This window comes from Teleopsis dalmanni, chromosome 1 (assembly GCF_002237135.1).
Source record: "Teleopsis dalmanni isolate 2A chromosome 1, ASM223713v2, whole genome shotgun sequence".
Classification (NCBI taxonomy): Eukaryota; Metazoa; Arthropoda; class Insecta; order Diptera; family Diopsidae; genus Teleopsis; species Teleopsis dalmanni.
In genome coordinates, this window is record NC_051846.1 from 90,324,250 (window position 1) to 90,351,606 (window position 27,357).

General features: G+C 29.3%; 1 protein-coding gene across 4 annotated transcripts in view; it reads left to right on the plus strand.

Annotated features, from left to right (window-relative positions):
- The first annotated feature begins 7,433 nt into the window (after positions 1 to 7,433).
- The window catches only part of LOC119670610 (serine/threonine-protein kinase BRSK1), a 41,068-nt gene continuing 21,144 nt past the window's right edge, over positions 7,434 to 27,357 (plus strand). For 3 of the 4 annotated variants that reach the window (XM_038080938.1, XM_038080940.1, XM_038080941.1), the window contains exon 1: positions 23,128 to 23,378. The gene's annotated coding sequence lies outside the window, so the exon portion shown is untranslated. Of the gene's footprint in view, positions 7,880 to 23,127; positions 23,379 to 27,357 lie in introns of those variants that run through there. The other variant, XM_038080939.1, reaches the window with a different exon arrangement.

A 27,357-nucleotide genomic window follows, 5' to 3' on the forward strand; every position in this document is an offset into this window, starting at 1 on the left:
TCAAGACAATTCAGTTTATGCCGCAGTGTTTAATCTTGTGCTAAAATCTGCGTAATATACCGATATAACTAATTTTAGAATTATTGTTCTAAAACTAAGGTGGTAAACTAACAAGGAGACCTAATACACGATCTGATCCAGCTGAGCCAGAAAAGCAAATACTAGGCAAGCCAAGTTGGTATGAAAAAAGTTTGTTATTATTACGAATTTACCGATATTTATTTAGTTTTTAATTATATATTAATTATTTTATAAATATTCTTTATAATCTCTTAATCTGTGGTTATCATTTGTAACTTTTGCCCTCCGAGCCCACTCAATTTGGCTAACACGCATTGGACTCATTTCCATGGGCATGTGCTAAATTTAGATTTATGACAATAGCATAGTAAGGTCTTTTTGACCTTGGAGACACAATTATTTAATAGCATTATAATACATCATCTGGAAATAATTTTAAGAAATTTAAAATTACATTATTACTTCTTTATATATATATAGTATTCAGATAATATTCAAACATCTTCAAAATGCAATATACATCTTTCGAGAAGTACAAAAATGGACTCTATTTAGCATAAAAAAAAGCAGTCAAACCAAATCAATGCACAAATGACTTGTGCAACTCCATCAGAACATTTCTGGTGCAAATGTTCAATATCCTCTGTAATCCTCTGGAAGAACAGATTTCACAATATGTCATATTTAATTAAATAAATTAAATATTCTTACAAATGCTCAGCTTAGTGTTGGAAAACAATTCATGAAATAATCGGTGTAACCGATATATATATATATATATATATATTGTGTTTCAGGTGAACACAAATAATTTACAGCAAAATTTTTATGGTTTTCTTCGCCTACCTTCCGGGTTGCTCTCTTAAAGTAAACTGAAATTCACTAAATTCACTAAAATCATCTATTAGAAGTGAATATATCAAGGATTACATACGCGTTTAGCATTTCAATCTCCGTTCCAGTAATAAAAGGCAGAAAGGGGAGTAAATAAGCTTAAGTAAGCTTAATTCATCATATCCAGAAAAGCACGATCGAACTAATTTAGTGGGAAAAGTATTTGTAGATGAAGAGAGTGGGTGAGGCGGGCAGCATATTTTTACTTATTTAGTATTTGTATATTTAATAATACATTCTCTGTTTCAACTACTTATTTCGTTTTAATTGTTTCATTTATCAACTTTCTAACGAGTTTTACAAGCCACTGAAATACACCACGGCACCACACCTTTCTTTCTTTCTTCTTCCTTCTCCTTTTTCATTTCAAAACAATTCAAGGAAAGTGCTGAAGAACTTTAGTAACTATCATTACCAAGACGCCTATTACATAGGTAAGTAATTTTTTTATGACTATAACAAACATTTACTTAAGTCTGTTCAGAGATAGGTAAAGTAAAAGGAAGATCGGAAGTTTCTCAATTACTTTAGAAAATCGGCTTAATCCAACAGGTTTCATAATTTGGGTACGTGGTTAGGTATAGCAGAACTAGTCGTACGCATTGATAAACCTGGATGTGGATAGGCTTAAAGAATGACAATGTTTTCAAATTCTTCTTTTCATGTCAAAATTATTTGCACTCTCAACGATAATCATTGTTACACGCGATTAGCGATTAATCTTTTTCTGGGTTTTTATGTAATAAAACTTAGAATAAAAGAATACTGATTAGTATCATTATTTTTATTTTTAAAAATTGATTTGCAAATAATAATATCTAAAAGAGTTAATTATTTACTTTTTTGTTTAATGACTTTTAAAATATAAGTCTTTACATATTTCCCAAGCAGTAAAATAGATATTACAACTAGAATGAAAACTATAGTTTTCATGAGAGCTTACTTTTGAGTCAATTGCACTTTTTTGTTTTTTTTAAGTATTGGCGGAAAATTCATAGAAATGTAGTGGATATTCACAAACAATATCCAAGCTAAGGTTCAGTTCAATTAGTTTAAGCTTAGTACACTTTGTATTAATGGAATATTATGAAGATTTAACTACCTTATACAAATGTTAACATGATTCTGAGTGTAAGTAAGTCTGTGTTTGTGCTAACCTAAATTACATAGAACGGTGTGTAAGTGTAAGAAACTCTGATCGAGATCATCACATGCCACAATACAGATAGACATATATAGCTACGGCAGTTCTCTTCAGAGAGTCGACTAGTCTATTTTGTTTTGAAAATGAGAACAAAATAAAGCATTTCTACGTTATATATTAGCCAGAACAGCATTTGGAATATTTGTCTATGAATTTTTTAGCTGAAAAGGGTTCATGCTTTGTCCTTTCTGAGTTTTTTTTTTTTGTACTATATATTAGATATTCTAGACGGAATATTCGAGGCAAAATATTCCAGCGTTTTACGAAGTTTTCGTAGAACAACTTCTATTGGATTTCTATGTTCTTCTCCCTTCAATATTATCTGAGCTATTTCTAATTTCTTCTGTTTATAGGTTTCTGCACACTCGTCTACAGATTGAGGGCCTTGATTTCACTATGAAGAATGTAGTTAATAACTCAAACGGTAAATGTAGTTAATTGCTACAAAAAATTAATAGGGACTACCCAACTCCCCGAAATTTTTTGATAAAATATTCAAATCATCTTTAATTTCAAATACTGCAGATCTATAAAAACATTAATTCCGCAAAGAAGCTCTATTAGTTTACGCCGCTTTTGACATTTGTGCACCCGAACTTAATAGGTTTTTTAAACCCCTAAAACCCTACACATTCTTTAAAATGTTTATGAATAGAGATTATTTCCGATTCTTCGGAACTGAATTCTAATCTTTTTTAACAAATGTTTCCAATAAATTGGAAATAAAATGGGAATAAAATAATAAAATAAAATAAAAATAAAATTAAAAAATAAATGAATGAAAATAATTTTCGTTTTAGTTTTTCTGTTTGAAAATTACGACTCGATCGAGCATTTCCCACGCAATGCAATCAAAGAAAGGAAATGGAATAAATAATAAATTTTTTTGTTGGGAAATTGGATACATTTCAGTAACAATTAAATAAATTGTTTATAAATTTTAGTTCGTGTACAAATAAATACGCAAAATACTCATTCATTCATGATCACGTTTTATATACCAAAAATTATAAACTTAATTTACTACAAACTGCTTTCATCAGACATCATCTATGAATTTCACAATACGTAATTTAAAAAAAAATTTAAATGCAAAGAATAAAATGCACATAATTTTAATTTTTATTTATTACTTAGTAATAGTAATTTATTATATTATATTTATTTATCGTTAATGATACATTTTATATAATTGCGGTTCTACATTGTTTAAAGTGTCTATAATATGCGAAATCCATTGGAAAACAATATATGAAGAGAGTGACTATTGAAGATTACATTATCTTTCATTTAATATCCTGATAGACTCAATTGGACGCTTTTAACTCCAGATATGGGGCAACATATAAAGCTACGTTCAAAAAAAAACCAAAAACCAAACAAAAATTTTAAAGCCTTATATCTTGAAAGTCTAACTATAAAAAATTATTAATATGATTTTTAAATTTAGTGAGCCAAAATGCATATGAAAAATAAAGTAAAGTTAAATGTACAAACAATTTTTTAATTAATCCTTTATCGAATAAATTGAGTGTTAAAGAAACTTAATAATAAAAAAGTATCTTAATTTATTTTAGGCCAAGTTGAAACTTGATATTCGATACTCTCATTACATTGCTTAATCAAGGCATTAACTAATTTAATTAATTTTAAATAAATTTTATTTTATTAAAATTATGGTAATTTTATTGCAATAGTGCCCTCTCACCATTAGTGTTTATCACAGTATTAAATGTCGTTCTCGAAGTAGTGGAAAAAAGCCCAATCGGAATTGGCTGGAGACTAAACCAAAAGCTTGGTCATCTTGAGTATGCTGACGATATAGTATTGTAAGCAAACAGACACACCGATATGCAAACTCTCGTTAGTAACGTATGCGAACAGTCAGTTAAAGTCGGCCTAAAAATCAACGTCTCAAGGACAAAAACAAAGAGGGTGAAAGCAAGCAATCAATCGACCATTCCTTTGAACGACCATAACATTGAAGATATGCAGGAACTCGAATATCTGGGAAGCAGTCGACAGTGGAGTGGAAAAGGTAAAAGGCTCTTTCGCATCACTTAATAAAGTCTTGAAAGTCAACTATGTGAGCGTCGAAAATAAAATCAGAATATTCCACGTCTGCGTAAAATTGACATTATATGGATACGAAACATGGTCGCTAACGAGGGCGTCAGCTCAGAAGTTACAAACCTTCATTAATAGGAGCTTACAACGTATTTTGAACATATGGCGGACTGCAAGAGTCTCCAATGAAGAAATATGCTGGCTCGCCAAACAAAAGTCAATAGAGAAGGAAATTCAGAAATGGAAATATAAATGGCTCGGCCACACACTGTAAAAGCCGACAGAAGCAATTGCGCACACAGTTATGGAATGGAATCCGCATGAAGTAAGGAAACGAGCTCGTCCGAGATCCGTTTGGCGGAGAACAGTGTCAACCGAACAGTGTCAAATCCTTTAATCAGCTACGTTTTGCTGGTAGAAACAGAGACGAATATTCATTCTAAGTTCTAAATCTAGTTTTTAAAAATGAAAAACATGTCATAATAAACAAAAATTAGTAACAATATGTTAACGAATTTTTGTACACTACAAAATCTTAATATGAAATAAATTAATATAATTAATATGCAAAGTTATTTTTTATTATGATGTCATACTATAATAATTATAAGATTAAAATAAATACATAAAATAAGCAGTAAAAGTGAATAGTTTTAATATTAAATTGTTGACAGCTTCTATATGACAGGTTCTTTCAAAATATAAATTATAAATATTCAATTAATTCAGTTAAAAAATCAAAAAAATTAAAAATTTAGAATTTTAAATTTAGTAAAGAATTTTTATTTTTAAACGATTAAGGAATGTGTGCGAGTTCGTTTTAATTGAGGTAAAGTAAATTGAAATTTTCTAGGGATTTTTCACACTGCTCTTAAGTAAATATTTATTTATTTAATTATTGCACTTATTTTTTATTTTTGGTTAAAAGTTTTCAAGTTTATTTAATAAACATCTTAAAAATTTTTACAATGGTAACACCTAATTCACCTAATTTTTATCTAATTTACCCTACTCGAAATTCTGGTAAATACCAACATTTGCTGCCATACCGACATAATTACCTATTTTCCTAAATTTACCATCAATTTACTCGAACTCACACACGGCCCAAGAGTTTATTTATATAGCTTTGTTAGTGCAATCTTGAACTTTATATTATATTTTTTTTATATATTTGAAAAATACGGTGAATAAATTTCAAAAAAATGATCTGCCTACTTTTAGGCGAATCCCTCAAAACAGTTTGATATTCATTGTAAACTTCATTGGCTTCAGTTTATGACTTTTATTGTAAAATATTATTAAAAAGGCTCCATTATTAAAATACAATATGAACAAATAAAAAACTACAATTTTTGTTGTGGATTATTACGACATTATCATTATAGTTATTATTTAAAATTTTCGTATTTAAGTTTTATATAACATTTTTATTTTGATTGGTAGTCAACCAATTTGTATTTATAATAAAACAAAGTGCATCAGTTTAGGTTCTTAAGCAAACATAAAAAGTTATATTTAATTAGAATTAAACAATAAAACTTAGAAATCGAATTTGGCCGATATAATATCTAGTCTTAGCAATTTGTAAAGTTGATATAGGTGTTACATTTTTATGTAAAATTCTTCTTCAATCCAACTTAGATAGGTGGCGAATCGAATGCAGAATATGTAATATTATTTTAACAAAAAAACCCCCAAAATGCTAGGTAACTGCACTAAAAACTCTAATTTAAAAAAAAAAAAAAAATAAAAACAAAAATCAAAGAAGTGCAATCTAACTTATAACATTAAAAATGAAAAAAAAATGTCTGTGTATAATCTTTGAAAATATATTTTAAATCATATATTTCATCATATATTTATTATGAATATTACTAGAAAATTATTACAGTTCTAATAAATCTGAATGATAATTTTCAGAGTCCAAAAACTCGGACTCTGAAAACATCACCGAAATATTTCGATGGGTGTCAAAGAAAATAAAGGTGTTAAAGAAAATAAGGATGACCAAAACCTACAATAGATAGACAACATTTCGAGCACAATTTGGACAAATAAAGTAAATATGAGTATCTAAATATGGAAATAGATGTAGGCAGCTTATACCTCCTATATCATAGAGCCCGAATTGTGGTTATATAACACTTTATATATGATAATTAATTTTTTATTATTATTATTTATATTTAATTAATAATTTTTAATTAATAAATTTCTACATTGTATTATAAATAGATCTAAATATTTTAATTTCGCAATGATAAATTTTTCAATATTAGTAAAAAGATTTTATAGTGAAGAAATTATTTCTACATATAATTTTAATTAAATTAATTTTTATTTTTAAAAATAAAAATGAAATAAAAACTTATTTAAAATTTTTATGTTTTATTAATTTAATTTTTATTTTTAATTAAATAAATTTATATTTTTGATTAAACAAATTTTTAAACAGCAGTTTCATAAATCATAAATCTTTTTTGTAAATCTTTGAAGGTTTATTAGACCGAGTTTAATTTTTGGACTACAATCGACAAATAGTGAACCTATTAAAATTATTGTAGAACCATTACCGTAGGTAACATTACATGTTACCGTAGAAAACCAACGTATATTTGGTTAGTAGATCGTGTGAAATACTACTGATTATTAAAATTTAGTAATATTCGAAATAGCTGTGTAGACAACCTAATATTTTATTTAATTTGAAATAAATTTCTGTAGTTTTGTTTAGACACCCGGTATTTGAGCAGTTTATTGTACTGCGCATGTTTACACTGCAAAAAGTTTATAAACTTAAAGCCTGCAGTTTTGAATTAAATGACTTTAGTGGCATTAAGAAAATAAATGTTAAAGTATTTTATAAATTATTTTTGTTTGATTTAATTTTTTTAATTAATTATAATTATATATATAAAATTTTTCAATATATTTTCTTATTCTTTAAAAGCAATTTTTTTCTCCCAAATTTTAAAAAATTTCAGTAATTAAAAAACCCGCTTAAGGAAACTCACCACACTTCCACGAAATCATATGTGCATTTAAAAGTTGGCTAAGAGTGGGGTGCAAAGGGGACGAAGAACGCGTAATGTTCTGAGAGTGCCACTACACCAATACACTTAAGCGATTTTGACGTAAAACAAAAACCCTCCACTGAGCTTGTAATGTCAAAGCTAAAGTCCTTTAGCAGCTACACAGAGGCAATTTTCAATTTTAGTTCTACCACATTTGTCGAATATTGCACTTGGCTCGGACGCAACCGAAACACGGTCGGAACGGTGGCTCACTGAGAAAATTATCAAAAAAAAAGAAAATTAGTTTTCTTTCGATTTGAGTCAGAAAAACGTGAAAATATTGAAAAATCGTTTCGAATCGTTAAAGAAAAATTGAAGAATGGCAATTAGTGATTTCGTTGCGTAAAAGCGAAAAGAAAATTGCAATGCGGAAGTGTGAAAATGAAGTGAAAATGTTATAAGTTCTGTTGCGGAAAAGTGAAATATGTCTGCATTCGGAATCAATTAGAAGTGCATGGAAAATAAATTGAGACGCGAAGTACACAGAAATCTGTGAAAATTTTATTGGAAGTGAAGTGAAATTGTGTTTTGTGTTTTGTGTTTTGTGGATCTTTTAGCAATAATTAAGCAGGAAGGAAAAAATGTTTTCTCCAAGGCAATTTTGACTACAGAATAGGTGCGAGTACATATATATAAATTACATATCGATTTTCAACCAAACCTCAATGTTGAAGAAAGACACGAACGAAACGAAAGAAACGAACACAGCACAGCACAACACAGCATAGCATAGCACAAAGCACATAGCACAGCTCACAACTTTCAACACTAAAAACGGACCAACACAGACAACATTACATATACATACATACACACATACATATACACACATAAACTTGTGTGTTTATGCCGTCCCTGTACACAAACGTGCACATATAACGCACAATGATAGCACAGCCATGAATTGAACATGGCGGCGGATATGCGCGAGTCATGCGAATGGGAAACATTATTCCGTAGTCCGTAGTCCGTATTCCACATTTCGTGTTCCGTGAAAGTGTGCACTGCAGTTGTGGCTTTTAAGTGAAGTGAATGAATTAAAATGTAGGGAACGAACGCATTCAATTTAATTGAAAGGCAATGCCTGCGATTTATGTGCCTATGTGCGTTGGTGTTAAAAAACGACACCAGTTCCGCTGAAGGCACGTAGGAAATAAAATATCAAATACCGAAACAGCTGCGTCAAGGTATCGTTAAATGATACGAACGAAGGAAGTTTAATCAAATTGACTTTAATCAAAATGAAATGAGTTTGTCTTTCAAATCGAATCAGAATTTCCATTTTAGCTATGCATAGGCAATTATGTGTGGTTCGTCCATTCAGTTCTGCCTCTTAACTCTTCACTAATGTGACATTTAATGACTCTGGCCAGTCTTCTTCGTCAGCTAAGTTAGAACTGCTGACAGTTTAACCCGAGCAAGTTCAAAGTTCAATTCAGCAATATTTTTATGCATAGAGTAAAATGCGAATGTAAATAAATAAATAATATTCAAATATTTATTTAAAGTATATATATATATATATTTGACTGTGTGGACCGCAATATGTTGCTTACTGAGTTTGTGGTGCTTTCTGACACTAAAAGACCAACAGAACTGAACTCATTCGAAAATATAGAAACAACCCCGTACGTACGTCGTTTGGCATGTGAGTTGGCCACCCACAGGGTGTGTTTCTCTTTCGTTGCCACATCCGCTTTAGCCCGCTTTGTGCTCACTTCGGTTGCGCTCTCACATCGTGTGTGTGGTGAGTTTTGTGGCGGTGCGTATGTTTGGTTGAAGGTGGGAATGTTTTGTTTTCATTAAAAGAGTTCCTAAGAAATCACAGCCTTGATTGTTCACATATTTAAGAATGAAACTTAACATTCCAAAACGTCAAAACTCGCTCATTTTTTGCCTTTACTATGTTTTGCGTTTTGCGTTTTTTATTTTCCCTTGTCACATTTATTGTTGCACTTCCGATTTTCGCACATGTGGGATTTGCTCAGCTCGGCGGGGGTAACTGAATGAGGTTCACTGTTCACGTTTCACGTTTAAAAAAATTCAAAATGATATGTAAATTAAAATTGTGAAAAAGCGATTATTTTTCATTCATGGAATAAACTTACTATAAAATACTGAATTGTGCTAATTTGATGACAACAGTTTACATATATTAACTATAATAATAAACCGGCTATTTTACAATTTTTTCCCCTTGAGTGGATAAAAATAGTAGTTTAGTTTTGTGGAAGTTAAGATTTTGAATATAATATTTAATTGAAAATATTTAAGTTTTAAGTGATTAAAAATAAGATATCAATATATATATCATATCCCATCTATACGTAGCTACGTACATTGATTAAATTTTTTGCAATGATACTTAATAGAGTAAATGAGGAATTGATAATATTAAGCTGTGTTTACACTTGCAATTATCTAACTTCATTAGCACATTCTAACAACGATTTTCTATGGAAATTGTATGAATTTTATATGAAAAATAAGAGTAAAAACTAAATATTTTCTGATGGTGTGAAGGTACTATTACTCAATTCAAAGACATTTTTTATATTAATAATATTCACTAGTAATTCAAACCATTTACGAATTTTATTTTATAATTTTGAAAGATATACGGCAAATTTTTAATTGAAGATCATAATTGTATATTTGATTTTTGTTCTTCTGTTTCACTATAATTACAGTTAAAAATAAAATATCAATATATGATCCAAATTCGTTCATAAATTCTTTAACCTCTTCATTTTCATCACCATCGGTATACCCTGTTATAATAGTCATGATGTTACTAATTTTATTAAAAACATTAAAAATCAGTGAAGAATTTATATCTGTTATCATTTTATCGATGATTTTAATATAGCACATAAGATAGTATAAAATTTTTTATATCTACCTTTAAAATGATAAAGTTATAAATACATAGTTTATATTATATAGTTGAATTATATGGTTTAACACTAAGCTAAAAGTTATAAATATCTTATTTCTCAGTATGGCCATAGCTTAGAAGTGATCGAAAGAATTATTTAGAATCTGCAAAGCAATTTTTTTCATTAAATTCTGCAGTCCTAGCTTTTAGTATAAAATGCAAGCAACTCTCTTATTTCTCAAGTATACATTATTATAAAGTTTAATGTTTTAGAACAGTAATTGCCACGGTTGTTTCGTGAACTCTGCTGTGATTTCCTTTCGGGTCATAAAAATTTCTTTGTGGGTATTAAAAAGTGTAAATCTATTGGCTTCTTTTTATACTTCAAATCATTTTTTAAGCTCCGAAGAGTGCTCATTTGTCATAGTTGTTACTGATATTTTTAATATTTTGTTAACTAGACCAAATCTTACATGGTTTGACATCTGTAAAAATGTTAATTCTTTATAATATACCTGTTTTTCCATGGAACAAAAGGTTTTACCTATTAGCAATCCAATCTACTGCATTCTTTACTGGAAATTTTTGTTGTATTCGAATGCCAAATTGACATGTTCCCCAAAAATCTCTTTCGGTGATTCTCAACAATTAGTTTATATGCCCCAAGTAGTTGTGGCGATTCACAGATTTTATCGCACCATAAAAATCTCTACATGTGGTAAAAGAATATTTATTCGTCAATATTGTCTTTCCTGCGTATGCTAAGAGTATAATAAGAGGATCCAAAAAATATTTTGAACATTCTTTGGTTTTTGCAAAATATGGTTAAATAATTCACGGACCGTGTCCCTCATATATAAGTATAGGTACTTTTTAGTTCATAGATCTGGGGGGATAGTTCAATTTAAACCTTCCTCGCAAGCATCTTTGCTTGTAATTGATTCAGTTTACTCAAAATAGCTCAACTATTTGATATAAATATATAATAAATCATTATTACATTTTACAAAGTAAGTACATTAAATGATATTAAATATAATAATTTTTTTGTTAAAAACCAAGAGCTTCTGTGTAAAGAAAGCAATTTTTGTTTCTCAAATGGGTAAATAAAACAGTTTTTTCTGTTAAATGAAATAAAATTCACTGTTCACATAAAATATGGCTCTAGCTGTAATAATTAATAGTAATTAATACAATAGATTTTGAAAGAAACAAGTGATTAATTCCTATGATTTTTAGTTTTTTTTTCATTTTTCATTCAAAGATCATCACGGTTATTTCGATAAAAATATCGAAAATCACTTTAGAGACTTTAACTTACTAAACACATCTTCGAAGAGAAAATTAACTTATATAGATCTATAAATAAAGACTTAAAGAAAGACTATACAGGCAGTGAATAAAATCTAATACAACAATTGTAATATAAACTTTATACAGTATTTAAAGATAGTTTCACTCCATTTTTGGGAAGTGGGAGACACGATACTGGTAATTTCTTTAAAATGAAAAGATAACTTATAAGACATGTACTTAATACTTAATATACTTAATTAAAATTACACAAATGATAGTTAAAATTAGAAACAAAACTCTCGTGTGAATCCAGGATAAGACTAATATGTTATTAAAAGTCTTGTAGCAATAATTAAACTTGTATTACAATACAACAATGAAATAGTAATATACATTTCCTTTGACATTTAAGTCTTAAAATGTGTAATTGCTGATCAGCATTATTGGATCATGACAATTCACAATCAATTTTTGTATCTATTATCTATCTATTATATTAGTATCTATAATTTAGTAGAAAGTTATTGTATAGATACTGTTCTTTCTTCAGAACTGAAATTAATCAATGTAATTCTATAGCAAAGAAAGACGCCAAACAATAATATTAAAAATTTAAATTTTATTCCAAAACACTAGTTACTGAACGTTAGTTTTGTGTCATTTAAATTACAAAATTTTCGAATAAAGAAACTCATGGAACCAACTTAGTCTCCAACACCAAAAGTTCCATAATATATGTATACACAATATTTTCTGAACTTTTAACCGAGAAGGTATACGGAAATTAATTTTGTTTGTTTTTTATATTAAAATATAATATATTACCCATTCTTTTTAATAGCATAACTCTTTATTCATAAAGCTCCTGGTAAAAAAATAATTCAAATCATTTTGACGTTTCCATTTGAAGTGAAGGTTATCTAAATCTAGATCTAATTTTTTCTAAATCTAATTTTATAGCGAATTAATATGGGCCAATCACACGCACTAGATCTTAAGAATATGGTGTGTGGGGAAATAATTCCAAACAAACTGTTAAAGCGTGCTATGACGATTATTGGAGGTCTGAGCGTTTGAGCATAATTAAATTTTTCCAGTTTATTTTCAGTTTTTCAGAATTTATGTTGTTATTGTCAGTAGAAGCTGACAAAAATTTAATCTCACTAAATAGAAAGTATCTCCTTGTTTTGATAAATCTCATCTTTTATCTTTTCTTATTTTATCTTGTCTTATCTTTTCCACTTTGTGGTCTCTATGATCTGTAGACAATCTATTATACATCACCCGTGACGATTTTTCTAAAAATTTATCATTATCTTTATGTTTGCGAAGAGAGGCAAACATGACAATATTGATACGACGTCTAGTGTTGAAATTAAGTCTAGGTTTTTCGACTTTTATATCTTTATTTTATCTTAGCCAGCTTTACTAACCTCTTTTAAGTTGGTGCAATTTCAACATAAAGATTGTGAGAACGAAATTTTATGAACCATGGCGTATTTTTCATACTTACTAAATAATATTTTGGTTATTCTAAGTTGTCTTATCTTGTGTCATATCAAAAACCTATCTATCATCTGAATACCAGGACATAGTGACTAGGATGACAACTCTATTGCAGTTGAGGTTGCATGTAAAAATCTACAACAGGTATTCTCTAGATATTTATATACCAAACAATACCTGAAAATCTATTCTACTTTCTTCTTCCGTAAAAAACCAACAATGTGGACTAAAACTAAACAATTCTAAATCCATTTGGAAGTAGAAAACTCATTATATTTCTTGTATTGTTCAATAAATTACCTATAAAACCTATAAAAAAAACCTCTGGGAAAGTTGATACCTTAAAAAAGAGCAACCTATTGAAATAACAGTTTAACCTTTTTGGTAGCAAAAAGTAAATTATGTTAGCAATTTCGGTAGGTAAAACTTAATAAATTTTCTAATTTCTTTTATTAAAATACAGTATTATTTTTTATTTCCAACTTTGTGATGTACAAACTTTTAGAAATGGTATATAAGTTGTATAATATAACTACAATGACATTCAGTTACCTAACGAGCAATTCAATATTAGTTATTTATATAACGTCAATAAAAGGTAAATAATGAGTTCTTCAATTTAAAGTGAACCAAGAACCAAGAAGATAATGGGAGGCCTTACATTACTGTCGTCTATTAAATCTTAAATTGTTTAAAATTGATTACCTGATTAGGAGGAACTTAAACTGTGCATACATAGTGAAATTTTCCTATATAATCAGACTAATACCAGTCAACCAGACCTTAAATATAATTCAAAACTTTAAAAACAAAGTTCCTCAAGGTATGATAAAACAACAACAGTACATTTTAAATTCTGAGATACATCGCCACATCAATATAAAGAGGAAATTAAAAAACAAACATACGCTCACTTCAATACAATATATCATATATTCAATGCATGTATTATATATACTTTTTCCATTGCAGTTTGGCGTCACGAACTATACTTAGGTATTTTGATTTGTTAGCATGGGGAAGTAGTCGTACATGATAGTGACGTGCTGTCACGAAATTTATCTGTTGATAAAGTTGATTTGTCCTGATTAAGTTTCCTATTGTTCGATCTTTTATTTTAAGTTCTATTCTACAACTGCATCGAGGAATGCTCTGTTATAAACAAAAGCAATTTATACATTATTTGTTGTTGTAAGTGGTTGTAAGCCTGTATATAGTAGATAAAGCAATGGATCTAGAATACTGAAAGTTCAGGATCCATTTGGAAAATTGAAATAATCCTTTAATGTTTTGCTCTCAGTGATTCTGGATTATGATTCCAAGAAGGTACTATATTCAAGTAGAAAGCCGAATTTTAGTTGTTACATCAAACTTTCATGCCATACTTTATCGAAGTCCTATGCTACATCGAAGAAATCTATTGAATAAACATATTTCTAGAGTTCGTAATATGATTCAACTGATCGAAAACCTTATAGGTTTGTGGTTTTTTGAACATTTGAACAATTTTAGATGGTGTTAATCCAAATATATTCAAATAACTGCATTGTTATACCATTTACATATCATCGGAAAATATGACACTATATGCATATTAATTACTTTGAAGCGCTTATTTTTAAATTTAGCATTTCGTGAAGAGGTATACAGCATGACTCGTGATGTTTTAAGGAAAATATATATAGATTACTAAGAATTACAACCACATATTAGATGCGAAGCCAGGGTTGTGTCAAGTAGGGGGTATATACTAAAAAATATTTCTTTTGAGACAGTGTTTATTTTTGTAGTTTATTATCTGTAGAAAATTGCTAAAAAGGAAAGAGTTATTTCTGTTCCATCCTTCAGGATATGCCACTGCATACTTTAATCAATTTTGCACACACAAATAAAATCTTAAAGTATACAAAACGACATCGTTGTAGTTGCAAATTACTATTTCATTTTTATACATGGTTTTTGTACTTAAGTTCCTGAATTAATCCACTATATTATTCTTATCTTTACCTTTAAGTATTAATATTAAATACGGTTTCTTATAATTACTGAGCTTAGGTCGTTAATTTAACATTAGATCGTTAACATAAAAATTAAAAATGTTTTTTTAAATAAAAAATTTCACTTATAAATTAGAGTTAAATATTTTTATAAAAAATTATTTTTATATTGAAATAATTGAGTTGTTTATTGGCAAACTGCAATGTTTATTAAAATAAAAACAATTCAATAGAGACAGCCAATAACTAGTTATTATTAAATATATTATTATTTGTATGATGTAACATACATATAATATGTATGTAATATGAATATATGTATATTAATATTTTAATGTATTGTAACATGTAATAGGAAATTTAGTTTCAGGAAATTTTTCTAAATTTCAGTTTTGATGCGACTAGTGATGGACTGCTAAAGCAGCAGCGCTAGGGGACTTCCTTAGGGAGTTAACAAATTATGTTTACATAGAAATTCAATAACGTAAATATGTCAATAAATAAATAACTTACCAAACAATAAATAAATTTTATTACTTTAAGTATATATTGACGAAATTTATATTTAATATCAGTTTATTGTTACGTTAATAGCCGTCGCACCACAGATGTTATACTCATATAGGGTATAAATTAATAATTAGCATTATTTGGAAATAAGTAAAAAAATTTTTATAATTACTAATATTTTTTATATATTAAAATATATGAAATATTTTGAGAAATTTTGTTAGTCCTCATTCTTGGACATAATTTGTTAACATAACATATTGACATCAATCCTTTATTTTCAGTAATAAAATATGAAAGCAATATTGACTTTTTAAATAAAGTTTATTTCATTTATATTAATAGTAGTCGGTATCAGATAATATTAATACACACATTTATAAAAATTCAAAAATCTGTATAATATGTAATAACTAATATACTTATTACAGACATATTGAATTTTTTTTTTATTTCAACCCATATGCTGAAATAACTCATCATCCTTCCGATTTCTTTCTAAAGGATGATTTGAATATTACTTGCCCTCTGGAGTTGAATTGAACTGTTAAATCAACTGTATTCCATTTTCAAAACACATATTATAGTATATTATGTATTATATTATTTTATGCTAGTATTCTATATTAAGTATATCGGTAAGGATATTTCAGTTCTGCAATTTTTGTTTACCTTGCTCAGGGTTTACTGAGATTTTGGATTTAAGTACTTGAAGAATTTTTGCTATATGTTCGTTTTTACAGGCACAGTTTTACAGTTTTTTATGTGGATGTTTTAATAACATGTGATAGTAAAGGAAGTGAAAAATAAAAGCTGTAAGGACGTAAGTCAATGACTAGGTCTGAGACCTAATGAACTTGGTGGGCATAACATAGGCAAATTTTGTAAAAATAATATGATTTATCAATCGGTCAGGTTGATTTTGAATCCGACAATCTCACATACCAGTAATTAGTAACATACGTCGCTAATGCTCCATTTGTACAGAAGAGAATGCTCTGTCGGCACTTCCATTATGTGTATTCATATTTTAGTTGATTTTTAAAACTCCGCTTATATATTGGTTTATGTGGTTCTTACTTGTAGCTTCTTTAATTATATCAATAATAAACAAACCCAGAATTTGCATATCATGTCATCTTAATATATTTTTGTGAGGAAAAGTCCACGAATGCAACACAACAACATTACTTTAAATTAAAATATATTATGCGCTTAATGAGTTAGAGACAGACTTATCATATTCAAATTATTTACTAAGAAAATAACTTTTAAATCTATTCAATAAACTTTTTTATATACAGTCTTTTTTCATAAGTCAATACATCAGATAAGTTATCGAGTGCTTTGAAAAAAGAGTTTAGGTAGAAACCTTAACATTTAACAGAAGTGCTGTATTTTTTAAATGATTGCCCAATAGGCACCTGAGGCAAACCATTGAAATTTATTTTAAATATATTAATTGTCAAAATTAAGAAAATATAAAGATGTTGAAAAATTTTTTGCAAAGCAGAGAATGATGAACACGATCAAAAGGCTTAGAAAAATCAAGTAGACATAGATGTGTGATCAAGTTTTGGTCACAGCTGAATTGAACATCCTCAAGTACTTTCAACATAGTAGTCGTACAGCTATGACCTTTTCTAAACCCAGATTGCAGAGGGGAGAGAAGCTGAAAGCGATCCAGGTGACTTTCAATTGCTTCGACCATGATAGACTCATACATCTTTGAGAGACAGGAAAAAATGCTGGGTGGCAGTCAGAACATAGGGATGCATTCAACTTTTTTTCAATTGGAATAATTTTTGCAAGCTTTTGCACTAGGAAATGTTGAAGTACTAAAACAGTGATTCTAATTGAATCGTATCTAATTGAATTCAGTGGGATATTTTTTCCAAATAACATATTTTGTAGTTAATTTTTCGTTTAATATCACGCTTGAACCAAAATACGGACAAGATACGGCACAAAACAATGTAAAAAGTCTATTAATAGGTTATTAAAAGCTCCCAATTTTTCATAGACTGATATATTCCAGTTAACGGAATATAGCTTACTTGAAGTTCCAGAAAGAAAATTGTGTAGGAGTATAACCTTTATTCGGATTATAATACAAGTTACAAATAATAGGTCTTGGTCAGACACAAACTAAATCTAGATTAGGTAGATTAGGTCGTACATTGTTGCCATCCCCAATAGACATGGAGTCATTTAAGACATTTAAAACCGCTTTAGTCATTAGGTCATTTAATTTACCTGATTTAGCAGAATTTAGCAGAAAATCAATATTGAAATCGCCAAATACTGCAAGAAAATAAAACTTAAGGACAATAGGTAGAAGGGAATCAAAAACGGAATCGCAGAAAAATATTTTGTTAGGGCACAAGTTACTATTATAGGCAAAAGTTACTAAAATCTTACAGTTGCCAATATGTACAAGGACGCAGATGTGCTTAATTTCAGTTCCCATGGAGACAGACACTAATTGGCTTTTTAAATGTGACTTATAGAAAATAGTTACTTCGCCACCTTATCTATGTTTTCTGTTATGCTTAAACAAATCAAAACCATTCAAAGAAAGAAATGACAATGATAAGAAAAAATATTGATAAGGTATTTGTCATCCTGCATATTTAATAATGTTTTGAGCTTCCAGTTTATTTCTGGGTTGTGAGATCTTACATGTCTCATCCCTAGAGTTTGGGTCAGTGGAAAGTTCATGCAGGTCAGGCAATTTTTCGGTTTTAACACAATTAACGCATTTGACAAAATTGGTTTTGCACTCCTTATGTGAATGCCCCAATTTACTGCATTTGGTACAAACATGGTCGCCTTCTTTACATACACTCGCTGTATGGTTAAAGCGCCAGCACTTATAGCACCTCATGACGTTTAAACTTCCATATACCACGCATCCATCCCATTTGATGTTGATTCGACGTTCTTTCATAAATTAGCCATCTATGTATTTCAACAATCGCATTAAAAGTTTTTTATTTTTATTTGACTCGTAGACTTTTAATACTTTGATATGGTGAAACATAATATTGTTCTTATTTTTTGTGGCAAGTACTAGATCCTCGTTATCTAGCTTTTCACTAATATACGCGAAAAATAATTTGGGGTATCGAAGCGCGGGTATTTCGATTATATATTGGACATCTAATTTTTTCTTAATGTCATTAACAAGAATTTCATGAAAACAAATCTTCAGACTTAGGTTCTACTAGTAAATAATTTTAAGTCTTAAGTTTTAGTGCTCTCTATTTCAAAAATCAGTCTATTGTGAATGTTCAGTGGATATATGCTGAAAAACTCCAGTCATTCAATTTCACAATTTTTATATTTCATACTATACACAACACAACCAAAAACATATGACAGAAAAAGCATTTACCATATTTTAAAAGTGATACTAACTTTTTTCAACCAGAAATGTTGTTTTTTCACAACTCTGAAAGAAAAATTACGGCTTTTATTAATTTGTGACGCTTGGGCATCTATTCATTAAAAGCCAATCCTGTCAATTTGATTAAGATTATATGTATAGTTTATGCGGTTTCTTGTTCCTTCTTCCTTCTTCAATATATTTGGACGAACTTAATACAGTCCGCTATCATAGAAGTCTGAATGGGTGTAATACAAAACATCTATGAATAATAAATGTATTAAATAATAATTTTTATTTCTAATGAAGTAAACTATTGCCCACAATATGGAGGTCATCATGTATTTAATAATACTTTTGTTTTATGAAATCGTTTTCAATATTTAAATAGAATATTTCGGTTAATTATACATAACTATAAATTTCAAAAAACAAAAAAAAAAGAATTTTGTTATATATACATATTTTATTTAACAAAATTAAACAATATTCAAAATTTGACTTACGACTTCAATTTAGTTTTGTTTTTCTTGCTTCTCCGAAAGTAATTAAGTCCACAAACATTTGCGTGAATTATAGGTATAGACAAATAATAGACAAATAAGTACTATATTACATACATTAATATGTCTATTGTAAAATACAAAGTAATTATTTGTCTATTGTTATTGTCTTTGTTAACTAATATAGTTGCCATGTTATTTTATGCAGCTTATTTTCTACTTGGTAACAAGTAGTTAAAGTCATCGCAACCTATTATATGTTAAATATATATAGACAAAAACATATAAAGTATGTATCTACAATAACCAACGCACAAATATCACTCGTAGTTGCTTTGTGTAAATAAGTGTAGAGTACTATTGTACTCCAATAATGGAAAGAAGCTATACACACTCTAGTTGTTCTTTCATATATTCGAAATATATCGATATATTGGGCGAAAGTCATGCTAAGTATGGTCGTATTATATATAGTATAGTATAGAGTCGGTCGAATCTACTATCGTTAATGTTTGAATTTGTTGTGTACAGGAGATCTATCCTTTCTAAAGTTTTACTTCGTTAGGCATTGTACCATAAGATGTAAGAAGAAACTCATTGCGTGGTGAAGATGGGAACGGAATTTTTATACATTCGGCTTTAAGCTTGACAAAAGAGTCAGCTTTATCAAAGTGTTATCAAAGGATTTAGGACTGGAATTTTATTTTGACATCTTTGACTATGGAGTGTTTATCATAAAGTAATTATATTAGGTACGTGATAGTAAGATTAAAGGTGGCTTAAATAATATCAGTACCCTTTCAAGGATTCGCATAATATGATTTTACGAAATAGACTATATCAGTGTACTATATCAACCTTGCAGAAAACTGCATGAATTAGTCAAACGGGCTGTTTATATTTACATGGGAACAGTCCAAAGTAATATTGGAATATCTATCGCCACTTACAAATTCTTGTTGAAGAATAGTTTTACTCGAAAAATCAATATGTCCTTCATGAAAAGCTTTCATGAAAATGTTTTTAACTTTAAGTTCCGATATTTTGAGAACTAAGCTACATTGACATATAGCGTAGTTGAAAGAATTATTCAAAGTAGCTGCCTTTACTATAACTTGTTGAGTAAGCGTGCTCGGAAAATCAATATTGTACCAATCTTCTCATTTTTTTTGTTCAGTATTCAAACTTTATATTTTCTATATTTGGCAATTCATCATGAATCGTTTAACGTTAGAATAACGCTTCCAAATTATGGATATTTACTTTGAAATAACTAAATCAGTTCGCCAAGTTTATATCGAAAAATTGTGTTCAGTGATGAAGTTAATTTCTGGTTAAATGGGTACGTCAATAAGAAAAATTGTAGCATATGGAGTGAAGATAATCCTCAAACCGTTAACGAATCACCATTACATCCCATAAAATTGACTGTTTGGACCGCTTTTCACGCTGGTGGCATCATCGGTCCTTATTTTTTTCACAATGAGGAAGGAACTGTCATTACGGTGCAAGCAAATGACAGTGTACAAGCAAATGGAACCAAATGCAAGCATCAATTTTGTAACAACTTCATTTCGAGAAGTGGTCCGGCAAACCAGCAACTCTTGAAGAATTGGAACCCAATGCTTATGCTACCATGAACATTGGGTTTCAATTTTTACGCTTCTTCCAACTTTTTCGATTTTCAACGTGATGGGACTTCAACAAAAATGTTAAAAAAAAATTTTGTTTTTAATTGATGTTAACAACTGTTTTAATACAAACATTTTGAGTGGCTTAACATAAAAATCGAATAAAAATTTCAGATGTTTTTCGCCTTTTTCCAAATTAAATATTAATATATTGTATTTTATATTAAAGTTTAACGTCGAACATGAAACTGCGTTATTGAAAGCCTATTTATATATTATGATGAGGTATATGTGTGCTTTCATCAAACTTCCTATAGTGTGTAGGATGTGTTTCTCTTATAATTGTCTGATAATTATTTCCCAACATGTTACATCTCAATATCCTTGATATTATTTTTCCATTCCATCCTGATGAAACCTTTCACCTTGTATATCACTTTCTCCATCAAGATTTAAAGGAAAAAAGCCCAGATGAGAGTGCAAGAAATGCATTTTTAGAGACATAATTGCCCCAAGAACTTTGTTATTTTCAATTAAAGAAGAAAAAGTTTCTCTATAATGTGAATCTCATTCGTCACCCAAGAAGCCAATAACCTTAGGTTAAAAAGTTGATGCTTCCAACTCTTCTTCTTCATTCAACACATTATTAAATTTTTCATCCTTCATCAGTTTTCTGATTAGTTGTCCAACAAGTATATCTACTTTAATTTTCCGAAAGTAATGCTGGGAATGAAATCAGTAACGTATTTAAAATCAGGGCTTTCGTTTTTTGCACGGCCTTAACAAAACTTTTCATTAGGCCAAGTTTTATATGCAAAGGTGACAAAACTATCTGACATGGTTCGATAAGAGCTTTATTCGCGATATTTTGACTTCCTATTGTGTGATCTTCTCTTTTTGGCCAAGATGAACGTATGAAATGATCGTTTGTTGCTCTGCTGTCCCATAAACATAGAAAACTACAACATTTTGTGAAACCAGTGATTATTGCAATTATCTTCAAAAAAGAAAATTCAGAAAGAGTACGTTTAAGTACATTTTTAAAATCAGATTTGTACATTTTTGTTATCTTTGGTTGTACTTTAATCGAAAAACCAACCGTTAGTATATTGAATTAACTTCAAAATTTTCGCGACTTAATTATAGGTTTCCTTTACCCCAACGTTATGCGCTAATGATATAGTGGGAAGTTAATTGCCGTTGTGAACAAGAGTAGATTTTAAATATAATTTTGAACTATCTCTAAAAGACGCCATTCGCTAGGATCACCCCTGTTTATTTCACTGCAATAAACAGTTTGATGTAATTTTTTGAAAAAATATGAATATGCATTGCTTCTATTGCGATATAGGTACAGTTACGCTTGTGGATTCACTTAAGCAGTTCCACTGTTGAAGAAATGAGGCAAATAACATACCATGAGTTTTTGATAAATGTAAATCTCTAGTCAATATTTCTGTCTTGTATCATTTTAAGTTCTCATGCAGCTAAAAAAAACACCCGATACATATATACATATATCGGTGTTCACCTGATTGGGTGTTTGTTTCTGAATTGTATGCATAGATCCAAGTCTTAGCTCGAGGACTTGCATTTCATTTTATCATAATAATCAGAAACCATTGTTTGATAGAATTTAACGTAACGCTGTTTTTGACAGAAAACATCTTTCCAAAAACATCCTTTCTGAACTGATTCAAATGAAATGGTAATAGTATCAGTAAGATCTCTTATGATTAACCGAAGATTTTTGAACACCATATCTTCAATTTCTTGAACATGCTGTTTATCAGCTCATGTTGATGGTGATCCATGGCAATGTATGTCTTCAACTGTTTCTCCAAGTGTCTTGAATTTTTTATACCACTTGTAAACATTTATTGCGACATAGTCTAGTCGCTAGAGAGCTTTCGCAATATTCTCGATGTTTCAAAGTTTTCAAGCACTAAGTTTTTGTTGTTAACAAAACAGGCACTATTATACAACTATTGGAAAAATTCAGATATTGACATGAAATTTGCCACAGATGCCAGTGACAGTGCTACCAACTTATAAACAGAGTTGGCAGAGTTGCAAAATTCACGTATTAAAATCAAAATTTTCACTTTATTTTTTGATCATAGTAGTAAATAAGAAATATTGTGTGTTGTGGAAGATATACAGACACTGTGTCAATAAAAAATGACAAAATAAATCCAAAGTTAAATTCAGTAATACTAAGAAATTTGATTATAAAGTATTCGATTTTAAAAACAATCTGGATTGAAACTGATTTTATTGTATCGGAGTATATATTAGACAATACAATTTCAATATAAGTCGTTATCATTTGTGTTGAAATAGTTTTTTATGTATTTGTGTAGAATTAAACTACTGAAGACTGGATATAACGAATATTGCAAGTTTGTATGTGTATATTGAAATCTTAAAAAAATTATTTTTTCTTTACAATCTTCAAAGATTAACATTTCCTGTCTAGGAAATTAAAATAAAACTTATTATAATATAATTTATTGTGATTTTAATATTACATTTAATTGTGATTTAATAAATATAACCGAGAAATGCTAGAAAAAAATAGTTCTGACATTCAAAATGCCTGATTTCATAATATGTGACTTTAATACTGGATTCACACCAGAGTTTTGTTTGTAATTCTAGCTGTCATGTTTCATCTATCAATTGTTGTTGCTTTCAATACTTAATGAAAATTTTTGAAACGTTTATTACACAACAGGGTACTAAGTGCATTAAAACATCAATATTCCTCATATTTCTAAATACATTACTATTCCTTCACCATGATTGAGTATGTTCTGAAATTACTTGAATAGAAGATAAAACAATATTTTTTTTCACCTCATCATTTACAGTAAATTTAGCTTTTTAAATTCTTGTTAAGAAATATCGCCTACTATACGTAATAAAATATCTAGAACTTTTACTAAGTCAGTTTCGGTAAATTATTAATCTTCCAAAAATATGTCCTGGATTTTCCCGGCGATGACATCTGGTATGTTGATGTCGTTTTTGGTCGTCCTTTTGAGAGATCGCCTTCGAGTCTTTTATGGTCATTTATAAGCAAATCGGTATACTTATAAATCATTGCATGTAAAGCAACAAATTCAACTATTACACTTGTCATTATAACATGAATTATAATTGTCTTTAAAACTTCTTTTAAAAAGAAATTAATTACCAGTAGATCGCATAGTTAAAAAAACATCTTTTATATAAATAATAAATTAACGCATCAAAATGTAAACTATAACTCCGTTCTTATGAAAGATGAAATATTAAAATAGTGTTAAAACATTCCTCAACTGCCGAATAGATGGCGCTTGGTAAACTTTTTGAACAACCTAATTAATCAGATTTCTTTTATGTCCTGAAGTCACTTCTGCTTGATAGTCACGAACGTAGTGCTGTTTTGCATTTCAAATTTTAATGTCAATAAGTGGCAAATACTCTGACTCTAACCTATATTTATAATTATAAATCTGCGATGAATGCTAAATTTGACAAAATTATGTGCTTTCCACACACGAGAATGTCAATTATATCAGAACAAGGCCTGACATACTGCCATGGAGTGCAGCCAAAAACATTATTGCATTGAATGAGCACGGCAGGATGTCCTCATAAAAGTGAAGTATATAATTTGGCAGTATGATTATTTTTATTTCATTGAACCTTGTAATTTCGAAATTGTATAATTTAACAGAAAAAGTGTTACGAGAGAAAAATTTTGTTGAAATACGACAAGAATTTAATACAAAGTCATCATCATCGCGTTCTATTTGGTCTGATAAATGATTTATTGCATTATTCAAATGCTGAGCTCAATGCTGCATCTTGCATAAAATTTGACACTAATGTGCCGAAAATCACCGAAAACTTTGCATATTTCTCATAAAATGCGCGGCTTCGTTCACGGATCCTTAAATATCCTATTTATTTATTTATTGCGGCTTAAAAGCATTTCTCACCATTTCTCACCCAATTTCTTATCGTTTTTATCTGCTCTGGTATAGAAATGTATTGTTAGCAGCTTCACAAATTCGACAACAGCACGTCTCCTCGCACTTTTGTTCGGTAACGATGTGATGTACGAGTATGTGGTACTTGAGCTCTACTGGCAAATTCCATACCAAATGTTGTGCTGGGACATGAACCGAATATGGCTTATGGCTTTTATGTTTGGCAAAACACTTTTCCTTCTGATAAAATATTCACGTCAAGTTAAGAGTTTGAATAATTTCACTTGGATTTGGGTTAGCGAAATCGGTCTAAGCACTTGCAGTTGTTGCTGTGCTTGCTGGCAACCGCTTGTTCACGCCTTTTTCTCCTTCTTCGACGCACACAGTTCCTGCTTATCCTTGCAAGTGAACTTCTGGTTCACTTGTAAGGATTTCAATTTTCAATTTGTCATCTGAAATTTTTTAATATCAAATTTAAATTTGGGTTCACTTTTTCAACTGGAGGCGTGAGTTCTCGGGCGGGTGTGCTGCTCATTTGCGCCATGCCACTTAAGCCACTTTTAAAAAGAGAAGTTGTTGCCTGACAAAAGGCTCATAAACCCATCGCATGAATTAATTTATAATTGGGTGCCTTTCGAGGAAGATAGTATGACTAAAAATTGGCCTTCTGCTTTGAGGTGTATCGTGTTACCAGTTCTCATATTTAAGTATTATTTAAGTTTCAAGAAATAATAATAACGAACCATCTTATCGTTCTATGCAAATATTTTCGATTGAATTCTTCGAGCTTAAGGACTTAACGTTGATTTAAATTATTTGTCATGGTAATTGTTATGCGGAGATTCTGTATTTCGATTAATGAATTTCGAAAATATTATATCATTTTACAAGTAATTATCATTTTTGCTGTAATAATGACAATAATTATTAATTCGTTATAAGCGGAAAAAATATGTTTTATGAAAATTATTAGTTAGTTTTGCACAATATTTAATGGATATAATAACTTTAACAAAATGTTTATAAAGTAATGAAGTAGACATATATTAAATATACTTCGGATTAGTACAACAAAAAGAACCGATTTAGCGATACCCCCAAATTTCTCCGTCTATTTGTCCGTCTAATAAAAACCAAATCAATTTCTAAGTTTTTTATCTAATTTGATAAAATTTTGTAAAAGTATTTTTTATGAAGCCATCATCATGAATTTTAATTTGATTAAATTTAATTTAACAAATCTTCACTAAAAGATCCTTTTTACTTGTGATATGACCCTCAACTAAAATATATGATAGTTTATACAAGGAAGTTTAAAATTAAAGACAACTGCTTACAAAGGAAATAAAGAACATATTTGAAGTTGTATCCAATTCAGCGTTCCATAGATTAGTTTAGATTGGAGTGACATTAAGTGAACGTAAACCAATCTTAATATTAGGGAATTTGGTTAAGTCCCTAATATTACAGAATGACAGCGCAGTCAGGTCGGTAAGAAAAGGGGTCCCGAAGATTAAGGTTTGGAATACAGTTTTCTTTTCATCCTCAGAGCCACAGCCGCAACAAGAGTTATTATAGGGTAGATCTAGTTTCATAGCATGCCTCCCTATTACACAGTGGTAATTGAAGCAGTTAACTGTTACATTTTGTTGGACACAAAACCAGGTCAACCTAGACATCTGACAGCACAGATGCGTTTCTTATGTTTATTGGAATAGTAAAATAAATTATGTCTAAGAGTAAGAAAATGAGTTGCTTAAATTTAGTAGACAATAAAGATATTATTTCTTAATGACGTTTTGGGCAAGCATATTGCAATTTATCAATCTTTCTGATGTTATATGTCTTTCATATATACTTAAACTTAAAAGGGATGAATGTACATATTATTAAATTTTTATTCTAAAAATTTTGTTTTTATTCTAAAAATTTTGTTTTTATGTAGTTGGTCTATATGTGCCAATACTTCTTTCTGAGCAACAAAAACAACTACTGAAATAATATACTGAAATTACTAAAATAAAATACTAGATTTAATCTTGTGATTATCATTACTTTCTTGAGTATTAACACTGAGAGATTGTTTACTGCATATACTCGAAACAATATGGAATTAATAAGCAAATTAAATTGTTGTTCCACATGACACGCATGAACGTGTTCCACGAACATTCCGCGACTCCATTAAATGAACAATCTTTCTATTCTGAAACTGACAGCCTATTTTCCACAACACCCATAAATATTCCCAGTAACTACTTTCTTTATACTACATTATAGTAAAAGATATAGGGATTGATTTAGAGTCCAAATTCTGCGAATACCAATTGTAAACGATTTCTGATCGCTTCAAATGGTTGGGGAAAAGTAATTCTATACACATGATCTATTATATATTTCAACTT